This window comes from Lepidothrix coronata, unplaced genomic scaffold, assembly GCF_001604755.1.
Source record: "Lepidothrix coronata isolate B3197 unplaced genomic scaffold, Lepidothrix_coronata-1.0 Scaffold38, whole genome shotgun sequence".
NCBI classification, from domain to species: Eukaryota; Metazoa; Chordata; class Aves; order Passeriformes; family Pipridae; genus Lepidothrix; species Lepidothrix coronata.
This window is the reverse complement of record NW_016690218.1, coordinates 5,726,650-5,739,549: the sequence shown is the minus strand read 5'-3', so window position 1 is coordinate 5,739,549 and position 12,900 is coordinate 5,726,650. Positions and strand designations below refer to the sequence as shown.

The following is a 12,900-nucleotide window of genomic DNA, read 5'->3' as shown; positions in this document are numbered from 1 at the left end:
CAGAAACTACTTATGTTCTAGAAAAGTTGGATGATAACTGCAAATCCCAAATGTTAGTGTTAATTCTTATGCCTATGATACACTGGTAAAAATTTTTGAATTCACTAGAAAAATGCTTACCTTAGTAGTTTGTAAGCTAACTCCATTACATACATAAGAAATAGTCATCGGCAGTAACACATGCTTTCCAGCATGGCCCGCAGTCCGCTCAAAGATAAAGGATTTGAAGTATTCAGTTTATCAGTTGAAATCATCAGAGGACACCACAGCAACCTACATGTCCTTTGCAAACCTTTTAAGATGTCAAACTTAAGATAAGCCAATATTCTGCCCTACAAAAATAAAGAAACCCTTTCCAAAATACCTAGTAAGACTAGAAAATAAAAAAAAAAATTGTATATAAAGTAACAATTTTTTTCAAATCAATGAAGAATTCACTCACATATCTGAGAGCAAAGCTGAGCTCATTTAAAGATTATCCTATATTTCGAACATATAAAGCGCTATATAAATGATTAATATTATTACTACTATTCATCATTCCATGGAGAGCTCTCACAGTGAAGTCAATGGAAATTCTCTATTACAAACAACAGCAGAATCACACAGGTCTAAGATCAGAGGTATGAGAATGAGATTAAACAGTATATAACTGTTAAAAATATTGTATGTTAAGTAAGGTATTATCACAGGTAGCTGATTGAATATTCACATCTGAGTCCTCTACAAAACCTAGATAAGATGGAATTACAAAAACCCTGGAAAACCAATATTTTAGTTAATTTTTTAAGGGAAACTCTTTGAATTTACACTTTTTATTCAACTTTTAAATGAACAGTTAAAACTGAAATGTTATTAAATCTGAAACTGCTTTTCAAATATCCCATATTTCTATGATGTGCTCTAACACGTGTGTATGCAGTACATTTCAGTCATGCTCACATGACATTTTACCACGGATGAGTGATCTGGATTTTCCTCTAATTTTGGATTCCTATAAACAATCTCTGATTCACTTATGGTACAAGTCCAAGCAATTCCATTATTTTGGTGTTCATAGAGTGGCACAAAGGGTGTTTTCAGGTATTCTGCTGGTAACATATGACAAACTTATTTTCTGAAGTTTTGTGGAGGGGGGGGCAGTTTTGTAAAACTCTTTATAACCCTGCCCTGTAGCCTAGTTCCTTATTGCTCAAATTCCACCTGGATTACACCATGCCATAGCACCAGACCACCTGGACAGACTACAGTAGTGTGAAGGTAGAATGATTTCATGAAGCACGATGGATTTATTTTGGATTTCACTGAAGTTTACATAAGCCCAAGACCCCGTTTTATATACAGCAATGAAGGCAAAACGTCTTATCATGCAAGAAGAACCATGTTTTACACATTCTACATACAGAATCCTGCAGAAGCAAAGTTATTTTGTCTGACATTACTCTTATGTACCAGGCTACTCAACCAGCACTAGAAAAATGCATCTACATTACTTGAATTCAGCTCTTAAATTGCATATCAAACCCTCCTTCTGCACCTTTGTGAAACTGTCCCTGCGTGTGATTTGGGAGTAGATACAATCCAACAAGGCACATTTTTCCTATCATCTATCACAGTTTTTCCAGTATCTGCAACTGATTATTTGTGACGATCACACAACAACATGTGACTGTGATATGCACCTATTATTTTATTAACAATAAAGTCATTAGAAATGGCCAACTGTATATATGACATATACACTCTTAAGGTACTAGTGACATGAAACACTTAAGGATTCAATTGGCCGTGGGAAAAAAAATGCATTTTTTAAACATTACACCTCCAATGTGTAGGAGAGTTTAAAAATTAGTGTTGACAGACTGGCACATAGGATAGATTCAAACTTTAAGCATAAAGGTGGGTTGCCTAGTAGCAATTTTTATGCCAAATCCATGAGAAAATTAAACTTTTTTCTATCCACAGTACAGTTCTAACATGTTAATATTTTTATTTTCATCCACCTAAACCTGGAAGGAAAACACGTGTTTCCTCTGCTGATATTTTTATTCCATTATTAATCTTTCTTCCAATGGCTAACCATACTATATTTTAAAAATACAGTTTTGAGTAACAGAATATGAATTAAAAGGATAACACTCTATTCCAAGTTGCCTGGATAACAACATTAATATACAGTAATTATACAATTAGTTGTAACATTAAATTCTAGTTATAGCAGAGTGATTACTCGGCAATTATAAGAAGTATATAATTACTCAATAATTAGGAGAAGTATGTAATTACATAACCATTTTATTCAGCTCAAAAATGAACTTGCAAATTTACAATGAGATAGACAACACAGCAGCTCAAAATTTTTCATTGCTTCTAATAAAAAGCCAAGGAGTTTGGCTTTTTTGCAAGTTTCCTAACCTGAATTTTACACAGACAAAAGGTGTTTTTATCCCCCTTCCCAGCCAACCAACTTACTGTTGCTGGCAAGTAAAATGTTAGAAGAACATTTTTAAAATGCAGGTCTTGCTGGGGCTGACTTGCAATATGCAGCTTTGCCACTTCTCACTGCTTAAACTTAGCTTTCAGTGGGCTGGAAAATGCAGACACATAGGTTCAGCCTGACAGAAAGTGATACAGTGATAACCCTGTCATATCATTCCATGCCATTCCTGCCCAGCCTGCCTCAGTGTGGACCCAATTTGTGAGTATAAGTGGATGAGGCCTCTCTTTTTCCATTTTTCATGTGTGTTTTTCTCTCCATCCTGCTCACAGGTCCTACTGTAACCTACCAGCAAGTCTGCTGCAGATCTAAACAGCAGGTGACTCAGACACCAGTAAAGTCCTAAAAGACATTGTTTTACTTCAGACAAGTGGTTTCTACCAGAATACCTCCTTGTTCCTGCACTCTGCCTTGTAATTCCTGCCATGAACATACACCAGCACTCCAACAAGCAAGGTCTCTTCACAACATATGAACAACCTAAAGAGGCAGAAAACAAACTCCTAGATCTGGTTCACCATGTCCTTCAACACTTAAGACATTGCAAACAACTGTACCAAAAGCTGAATTTGAATGGGAGGAGGCTCAGAGCCACCATCTCCTATAAGCTATTAAAAAAGATTAAACCCTTTGCAGACGTGAAGGGCTTCCCCAAGCTCCTCAATCTTTCCATATTTTTGCATAGTGATGGTTTAGTTCTTTTCCTACCCTTCCTGCTCAGCTCTCCATATCTCCCCCAAAGTATCTGAGGGCCTTTTTTCCCTAAGCCTGCTATTTAAGAAAAACCTCAGAAAAATTGTTCCCAGTTTATTCATAGTTTATACCAGATCAAAGTATCTCAGTTTTTCAAGAAAAGATCCAAATGAAGAAATTAAGGCTAAAGAATATCCACATACATACTTAAAAATTATGTATACTTGAAACAAAGTCAAGAAATAAAACATGCTTATATTAAAAAGACACATAAATACATTTCCATTCAAAATCACTGTTTAAAAGTCCTAAGCTTCAAACAGCATTCTAGCTGGTGGGTAGTTGTGTTTGAAGGTTCACTGTGGTTTTGGGTGGACAATTTGCAGGGGGTTCCCAAGCAGATGTGCATTCCTGTTACTAAGCTCCCCTGTAAATAGGTGAATTAAGCTCCCGTGGGTCAGTGGTGCGTAAATTACTGCTGTCCTGGGTCTGTCATCCTATGGGGTTCACTAGATTGAAATAACATAAATGGGTATCCTTTTCCATTCTTGTTATAATCATTGTCACAAGAATTTTAATGCCTCATATATTCCATAATTTTTTTCTGTGTGCTGTACTGCTCTGACCTTTTCAATATTCTGTAATTTGACTGGCTGGCGATTTCAAGTTCTCTCCTTTTTACAGCCTTATTAACTTGTGGGGAAGAGGTGAAATGAACAGCCAATCAGAATACATAATATTAAAAAGGTCACAGTAGTACAGTATAGTATCAGCAGACACAGAATACTGTATATTAGTCATTAGCATTCTGATATCTTATTCATGTAACAAAGGTTGTAAGGAGTGCAGGAAATGATACAACATGAAACAATTCTCATGACAATGGAAATAAATAATACAAACTAAATCCATTCATCTAACATACCCATCATTATACAGAAGATATTGCTCAAAAAACAGCTTCCTTCTATTTTTCTGTTTGATTCTTATGAGACTTTAAGAACCAAGACACCTTTATAAAAGAGGTTTCTATCCTATTTGCAGCGTCCTAGAAATTGGCCATCTTATCCCCAGATTTGCCTGAATTTAAGTGGTATCACAGGACCACAGCCTGTGAAGTACAAAGAAATTTCCACCTAAAAGGTACTTAAGCCTTTAACACTCCAGAGTTATTATCACACATGTTTAATGAGCTATTATTTTCTTCCAATATCATTATTTCAAGACAACATGAAAATTCAACCACAAAAATACACTACATATTGTGTAATACTACATGATGAAAAGTATTTTTCGAGTGCCTAGGGCTTTGTGTCATGTGCTGAAATATTATTACCAATCCATACTGTTTCCATCTTAGACCACAGAAAAAGTTAATGTCAGAATAGCAGAATAAAAATGAAACAAGAACTCACTTTTTCATCCCTTTTCCCCACAACTTACCCTCATTGTGCAGCAGTTTCTGACCCTGTGGTATTTTCTGTCTCTTTGGTACCACATCTTTTGGAGGTAAGTTCTATGAATATGCACACTTCCTGGTCTCTAAGCTCATTCTTTTGTCCATTAGTTTTGCCTATTCTTCAGCCTCATTTACTTCCACACAAGCTACACCTTTCCTCCCAGCTAAGATTTTTCTTCTCCCTCTTTCCTTTTCCACAGTTTCTAGTGCAGTATTCAGAATCACTTCACATTAGTTTGATTATCCCAATAGAAAACCACCTAAAAATATTTCCTTGACATTATTGGCGATTCTCTTTTCCTAAGGACTGTCATAATGAACTGTTCTCAAATTTTAATCTCAATTGTTATCGAGATAAAGTACTTTCTGTGCTTCGATGTCAGATGTCATACCCCTCTTTTCAGCAAACTCTTGGTGGTTTTTTTGTGATTTGCGATGAGGGTTTTTTTTAATGTTTTGGAGTTTTGTTTTGGAGGGTTTTCTGGTGGGGATTTTTTTTTCTTTTGGTTGGTTGGTTTTGTTTTTTCCTTCTTTTTTCAGATGGGTACACTCCTGATTTTGTGTCTCAATCTCTTGAAGCCCCATTTGTTCCTCTGCTCTTGAGCTGACAGACGTATTGTTCCTATGGACATATTATGGTCACAGTCCATCAAACTGAGTCCAAAACTTAAAGACTCTCTTAACACATGAAATCTTAATTCTCATGGGTTAGGAGGAGTTGCTGGATGAGGCAAAATGGGTAATTTAAAAGCACTGAGACAAACTGGAAAAAAACTACGAATCCAAAGTGTTAATTTTCCTGTAAAAAACAAAGAATTGACATTATCTGCATTGAAAAAAACTTCTCTTTTCCTTTCTCACTGGCAATTAAAGAAGCCTATAGTTTTAAAACTGCAATATAGAAATTACTTAAAGAACAGGATGAAAGTCCCTGTTGGCACATACAGAAGAAATCTGAAAACTCAATGACTCAGATGTAGTTTCTGACTGTAGTACTCAAGTCATTGCTTTGACAGCTCAGTTTCCCTCAAACAGGCAAAAGCACCTTCTGTGACTTCTCAAAGGCTGAAATTTGGTACAGCTACCTTAGACTGTCTTAAGTCGTACAGAATGTGTATGCTGTCTGTCACTCTGACAGTGGAAAGCTGCTTTTCTGCCTTACAAAAGACAAGAAGGTCCTGGTGGACAAGTTGAACGTGAGCCAGCAATGAGTCCTTGCGACAAAGGAGGCCAACAGCCTTGTGGGCTGTATTAGAAGCATTGGCAGCAGGTCAAATAATGGGATCCCTCCTCTCTATTCATCCTTGTGAGAGACATCTGGAGTGCTCATCCTGTTCTGGGATCCCCATTACAAGACAGATATGGACTTACTGGAGTGGAGTTCATGAAAAGATGATTAAGGGCTTAAAGCATCTGCCACATAAAGAAAGTTTAAGGGAACTGAGATGGTTTAGCCTCAAGAAGAGATGGCCTGGAGGGCAGAATATCTTATCAATGTGTATAAATATCTGCTGTGAGGGCATAAACAAGCCAAATAATTCTCAGCAGTATATAGCAGCAGAGCAAAAGACAATGGATACATACAGAAAATACAAGAAATTCTGTTTAAACCTAAGAAAAAAACTTTACTTTGAGGTTGGTCAAACACTGGAACAAGGTGCCCAGAGAGGTTGTGGAGTCTCCATCCTTGGTGATACTCAAAACACAACTGGACACTGTCCTGGGCAACGTGCTCCAGCTAACCCTGCTTAGAGAAGAGAGGCTGAACTAGAGGTGCTTTCTGACCTCAGCTGTTCCATGATTCTGTGAAAATTTGCCGAACACTTCAAGAACCCTAAGGCAAAGCAGGAGTAATCATTATGATGAAAGCATGTTCCTGTCAGTAGAAATAAGTGATTATTAGTGTTACAAACACTAAGTAATGTGCATTTATATGCTCATTAATTCTATGGACTGAAATATGAATAAAGCCCACAGCTTGATGTGAAAGCTCATACAAGAAAGTTAGCAGAGCCCCCAAGGATGGTTAATGACTGCATCTGAGATTAGGCTTTGTCATGATGGCAGGCAGAGAAGAATGTTTGGTGTGTGGTCTCATCTACCCTTTGGAGCTTTCAGTTCAGTGTCATGAGGCTTTCAACTAAAAAAACTCTGTAATTGTTGATGAAAATGCCAAGAAGAAACCTGTTTTATTTGAATTGTTTTAGGTTTTCTCATTACTTTTTCATAAACATGGAAACATCTAATGAGTCTTGCAGTTGAGTACAGATTTTGAGTTCCAGTTAAAACAGCATATTCATTATAGTGTTAAATCTCTGCTGTAAAAATAGTCATCTCTATTGTAACTCAATTTTTCTGCAAAAAAAGGGGCACCAAGGGGCATCAATCCTGGACCCCCCACACCACACACTGTATCAAGTGTCTTAGGGACACAGGGTAAGAACTTAGTCCATGATCTAAATCCAACTCTGGAAAGCATTCTCTGAGTAGAACCAACTTATCTGGATTTCACAAAAGCTTCCAGTGTCCAAGTGCTCTTATTCCAATATTAACAGGAGAAGGTGTCCCAGCACACTTTAGTACCCCAAGTGACAAAACTTCACATTGTCTATAAATGACCAGAAGGCATAAAATGGCAAAAGATTTTGCTACACTTGCAATGTTAAGCTGATAATAGAGCATATAGCTACTGATTTCATCCATTTCGTTTGAGGGGTTTTATAGACAAATGATGAGACTTTATAAAGTATATTAATGAGGGATTTTATACACCAAAAAAATTTGAGAAACAGTTAGCTTTAAAATCTTTAAGCTTGTTTCTCCATGGATAGAACATTCTTTCTCTAACTGCAGCAGTACATAAATGGAGATTATCACAGTATCTGGTTTCTGAATCTATGCCCATAATTCATGGATGCCAATAGGAATTTTCCATTCTCCAGGGACACTATCAGAAGGAGACTAGCTAAACACACAGAGCAGAACCTGGAGTCTCAAATCCATAATCAAATATCTAGATTGATTGTGTCACTTGCACTTGTATTGATTTCAATTGGAGCAGCTGACCCAAGGGAATAATAAAAATGTGGAATAAAACTGATTTATGAGAACAAAATAAATCCTTTTGTGAGTGGTAATGAATTGGTACTATTTAACCCTTTCAATCACAAAAGGAGAACACTATTTATTTTTTCAGAATGCTGAGTTAGCCAAAAGAAGTCATATAAAAAAAGTCAATACTGTCAAATGCCATTACACTTAGTTGTAATACTTTGGAAGGAATGAAGCTCTAAACTTGATCTAGGATTTTTGTTTGACATAAGACATTCTTTTGGCTTTTACAGTCAGCTTTCACGGGGTGTCATAAATGATGCACTTGCAGATTGAAAGAACCACAGAATCACTCAGGCGAGTGTTTGTTGTGCTCACTTATAAAGCACCTCCCTCTAGACCATTCAGGGTAACATAAGATTATGTTACCCTGTTATGTAGATTAACATAAACAGCCACATCAACTGCACACAATCATCCCTACAAAAGGATGGCCTATCACAGTATCTTGATCTCTCTGGTACATTACACAGTCCCTTTTGTAAAGTGCAAAGAAAAACTACATCAAAAGCTTGTCCAATCCCAGTTTTCATCATGCTTTCCCTACCTGAGAAACCAGACAAGTTTTACATTAGTCTCTAAAATGAAGTGTATTTGTTTCAAACCAACACATACAAGTATTCAAACACAACTTCTTTACCTGTGGAAGCTCTAGTCAGATTATACATATATCTTGTTTCTTCCATGTCATCGACACCAGTCATTTTGCATCTAAAGCGATAAATTGCTGGTTTTGCATTTAGCACTTACCATAGATGGTAAGTACTAGCCTTAGTGTAGCCTCAGTGTAGCCTCCTTAGCCTTCATGTGGATTAAAAACTCTGGAAGACATTCATTAACTAAAAGACTGTCTTCATAGGAGAACTGATTGGCAAATTCCCTTTTACTCAATACTGTTTACCAGACCCATCTCCAGAAGGTTGCTATTATTCCCTAGACTATTACAAGGGAGTTGGGACAGTCTCGGAGACTATACTGCTATTGGCAGTCAGTAGGAATTTCAATCCTTTAAGAACTGATGATACCTTTCTCACAGAAATGGGATTCAGCCCTATGTGTCTGCTTTATCATACAAAACCAAATAATTTACACAGTACAAGATAGAAACAAACCAGTGTACACATGACAAAAATAAAACTATATTAATAGAATTATGCAGAAGATCAATTAAAACACCATCTGTGGTTTGATGCTTGAGTCTTCACCAAAGAAATGGTCAGACATAGAAATTAGAGAGTGACTGCTTTCACTTTGCTTTCCCCTGAGACACCTGTACCAAGGCAAAGAAAAACAAAGCATATCTGGTGCTGAAGGGAATTATGCTAGAACATGGTGTATTGTGAGGCTATTCAAAATCTAATGAAGCATGACTAACATTTACCCAATAATCAACCTAAAGTGCAAGTGAGGCTATGAGTTTTCTAGCCACGCAAATCAAAATTGAGATACCACACTACTCAGCGGCAAAATAAGTCCTACTCCATTTTTATTAAATATGGCTATTTGAAAATGGATCATGCATCCCCTTTTCTTTCTCCCCTCAATTATCTTCAGGACTAGTGAGTTTTATTACTGAGGCCTGTAGCTAAAACTGAGATAGCCAACATGAGGGAAGAAGTGGATGAAATACAAAACATCTCCCTAATGGCTGGCTTGAAAAAGCAGCTAAGGGCTCCCACAAAAGCATCCCATGTTCAGAGTGAGGAGGTTATTTCTCTGGTGTAGCAGGTGGCGATGATGAGTATGCCAATGCTGCTGCTCACAGTGGGGATGACTGTATGCTTTCCACTGGGAACTGCTTTAACTCACTGTTGGTTGTTCCCATTTCTGATGCTATTTGGGCTGCATAGAGTATGTTGACATGGTGCAAATGTTTTACACTGGTTGGTCACTAAACATCTGTGTACATATATTAATGGATAACACTTATCAAGCATTTAAGTTATTATTCTAGACTTTGTTGTCCACTAGGTTTTGGGAGCTAAAGATCTGCTAGGGAAAGGCAATTCTCACAGCATCATAGCTGTTCCCGTGAAGTTCTTCTGCAATCACACTACTGCATTTGCAGGTGCAAGGCCATGAGAAAAATTATCCAAGAATAAGAGCATAAGACCTATAACAGAAAATACTTCCTGTGAGGCTCTGGAAACAATGCCTCAGCAGCTTCAGGGTTCTTAGTATTAGTCACATTAAGGCACTAAGGTGTCTTAGACACCATGTAACATCACAGCAGTACAAATTTAATGGATTAAATATTTCTTTATATATTAAAATTTAATTGGTAAATTACCAATATCATTAATATTGCCACAATTTCTCAGATTCGCAATTTTTTTGAAAATTTTGAAAATTGTACCCTTCTACACTCCTCAGGCCAGCTTCTTGAAGAAAGGATGATTTTTCTTAATAGTAATGCCAAATTTAGTGTGCCATCATATTAAAAAAAATAATCAAGGATTACTACTAAGGAATTCACATTGCAGAATGTATAGGGTAACTGCACAATCCTAAAATACTGGAGTAAGGCTGCAATTATTTTTCCTGCTCTTAATAAATAATAATCTGTCCCTGGCTCAGGAACACATGATATTATAAATATTTTTTGTAAGTGATTAAATGCAGAAAGCATGCAGACCTGATACCTACCTACTGTGGAAAAATTTTTCAGATTTCTTTAGTAACAGCTCCTTGAATATTCAGCTATATGGGAGAAAAGACTTAATAACTAGCCAACAATAAAAAAAAAATCAAGTTTTTGAAGAAATAGCTTGTCTTGTAAACACAAGATATGCTTTGATTATATATATGGGATTACTATACTGCCATCTTTGTAAAATAATTTTTCTTGTAAATATTAAAGTGGATGAAACTTGTCTCTTTTGTCAGTTATTGCAAAGTCATTTGCAGCAACTGCAAATGTATACTATTTTATAGTTTGAGGTAATTATGCAAAAAATGTCTAAAAGAAATTCAGTATGAAAATTGTCCTAACAAGTCTCTCAGAAATGTTTTAGTCATTTCTGAAATCATGTTTAATTCTCAGAAACTGTTGTGGTTTTATTAAATTTTCAGATCTAAATGCAAAGTGCTTACCACCTCCTCCATCTTTGAAATACCATCCCACAGAATTTTTATTCCCCATTCTCAAACCTTCAACACAAGGCAGGCTAGGAACTTTAAGGGGCTTCAGCATTCCTCTTCCCACTTCTGGCATCTGCAGGTGCTGTGTCTTCCTATAGCAGCCATTGCTTTTATACAGTAGGTTGATTCTTAACACTCCCTTTCTGAATTCTGATTGGAAAGAGTACTGAAGCACTGTGCCCAATCAAGATTATAAGAAGAACCTTCCAGTAGAAGCCAAATGAATATATGGTGTAAGTTTTCTTCTATTGATTCATACAGAGTATATTTTAAACTAAAAAGATTAGATGAACAACGTTCTAATGCACATATGCAAAAGTCAACTATTTTCTGCTATATTCAGCCGTTAGAATTCCCCACTTTGTCAAGAGAATGAGGAGGCTGCAAGGAAGCTTTCTGGTACAGTATCTCCGAATATGCAGAGTAACCAGATTATTCACTTTCTCTTTACAAAAATACCAGATGAACTACATTGCTGAAAAGTAAGAACCTTGAATGATATGTCAACAACAAAAGTTTAAAAAAGTATTAAAAAAAACCTCCAAGAAATTAAAAATAAAAACCCAAACTGAAAATACCACACATTGATTTCTACATTCGTGAGCAACAAAGAGTTCCAAGTATAAACCTGCAACTTTGTGTTGTGAAACTCCCTAAGGACACATAGTTAATTAAAGATTCTCTTTATGTCAAACTTGCATTCAAATGCATCACAACATCTCGGGGACTACAGGTTTGGATTAATTTTGTGCTAATGCAGTCATCTGACACAGGTAGGAAGATAAGAATTTCCTCCAACTCTCTCCTCTGGAAAAGAGTTAATACCTGATCCTTCCTGTTCTAGAACCTAATTTCAGACACCCAGATGCAATTAAAAATGACCCTGTACTTAATCTAAACCAACCTGAGGATAAATAGGGCTGAATGAGGAAACTACTTGAGGAAAATAAGCCTGACTCTTGTCACCTTTCTTTCCCCCTCAAGTCCTCCGAGAATTAGGAGAGTGTCAGATAATAGCAAGAACTTTAATTCCTCCTAAAGAGGGAAAAGCTGTTGGTGATCTTGTAATATTAGTATTTTATGCCTTGGACTAACCAATTGCAAACCAAATTCCTCTTTAAGGCTCCTCTCAAGGGGACACTGGGACTCCAATGGCTTGAAGTAAAGCAACTTGTCTTTGCATTGCATTAAGCCCAAGCAACGATGCCTGAGCATTGAAGAACTGGGACAGAGCCCTAAGTTACTAAAATCATATTTGATCCCCATATGCAGTTTGCTAGCAAAAAATACTTCTCTGGAAAACTAAAACATACCTGTACAGATCAGAATGGTGAAACAGTCTCAACAAAGCTCCTTCTTATATTTTAACAAGTACTTTCAAAGAGAAAGATTTTCAGAATAACACGGAGATGAATTAGAAAATGAAGGCTAATTGATACAGATATTTCTCTTGCATACATTGTTAAATCATGGCCAAACTATAGAAAAATCCATTATCAGTATCCTCCCTCCTCTATTGGTAGAAAATCTAGACTGTCTCCTGCTGATCTACATTTCACACTTGCAGTTGCACAGTGACCTTTTTAATCAGTTTGTGATAGCATTTGCTTCTCTTTCAACTCGGTTATTGATAAATGTTGACCAGGTGTACACTATTTACCACCACCCTGCCATGCTAGTGTCTAAAATCAAAAAATAAGTATCAGCAGTAAAAGAACTAAACAGCAACAAAAACCTGGCATATGCATTACAGAACATTTATATTGGATTCGAAAGTCAGGAATTTAAAGACAGTGCGACTAGAACATTCTCTCTTGCTTTTATGCATTGCAATGTAGTCTTTACTGATGTATTGTTGCTTTTGCTGTAAGAGGACAAACATTCTCCATCCCCCAAAAAATCCCCACAGCAACTTTAAATCTTTTGCAAATTATTTAACATGATCTATCCCCATTAGAAAAAAAAAGTCCAGAATTAAATTCAACTTATTATAACAAGG

The 12,900-nt window shown here is 36.5% G+C and overlaps 1 protein-coding gene across 9 annotated transcripts in view; it reads right to left on the bottom strand.

Moving 5' to 3' along the window:
- Window positions 1–12,900, bottom strand: part of USH2A (usherin) — a 379,818-nt gene that overhangs the window by 158,572 nt on the left and 208,346 nt on the right. The gene's annotated exons all lie outside the window — the stretch shown is intronic.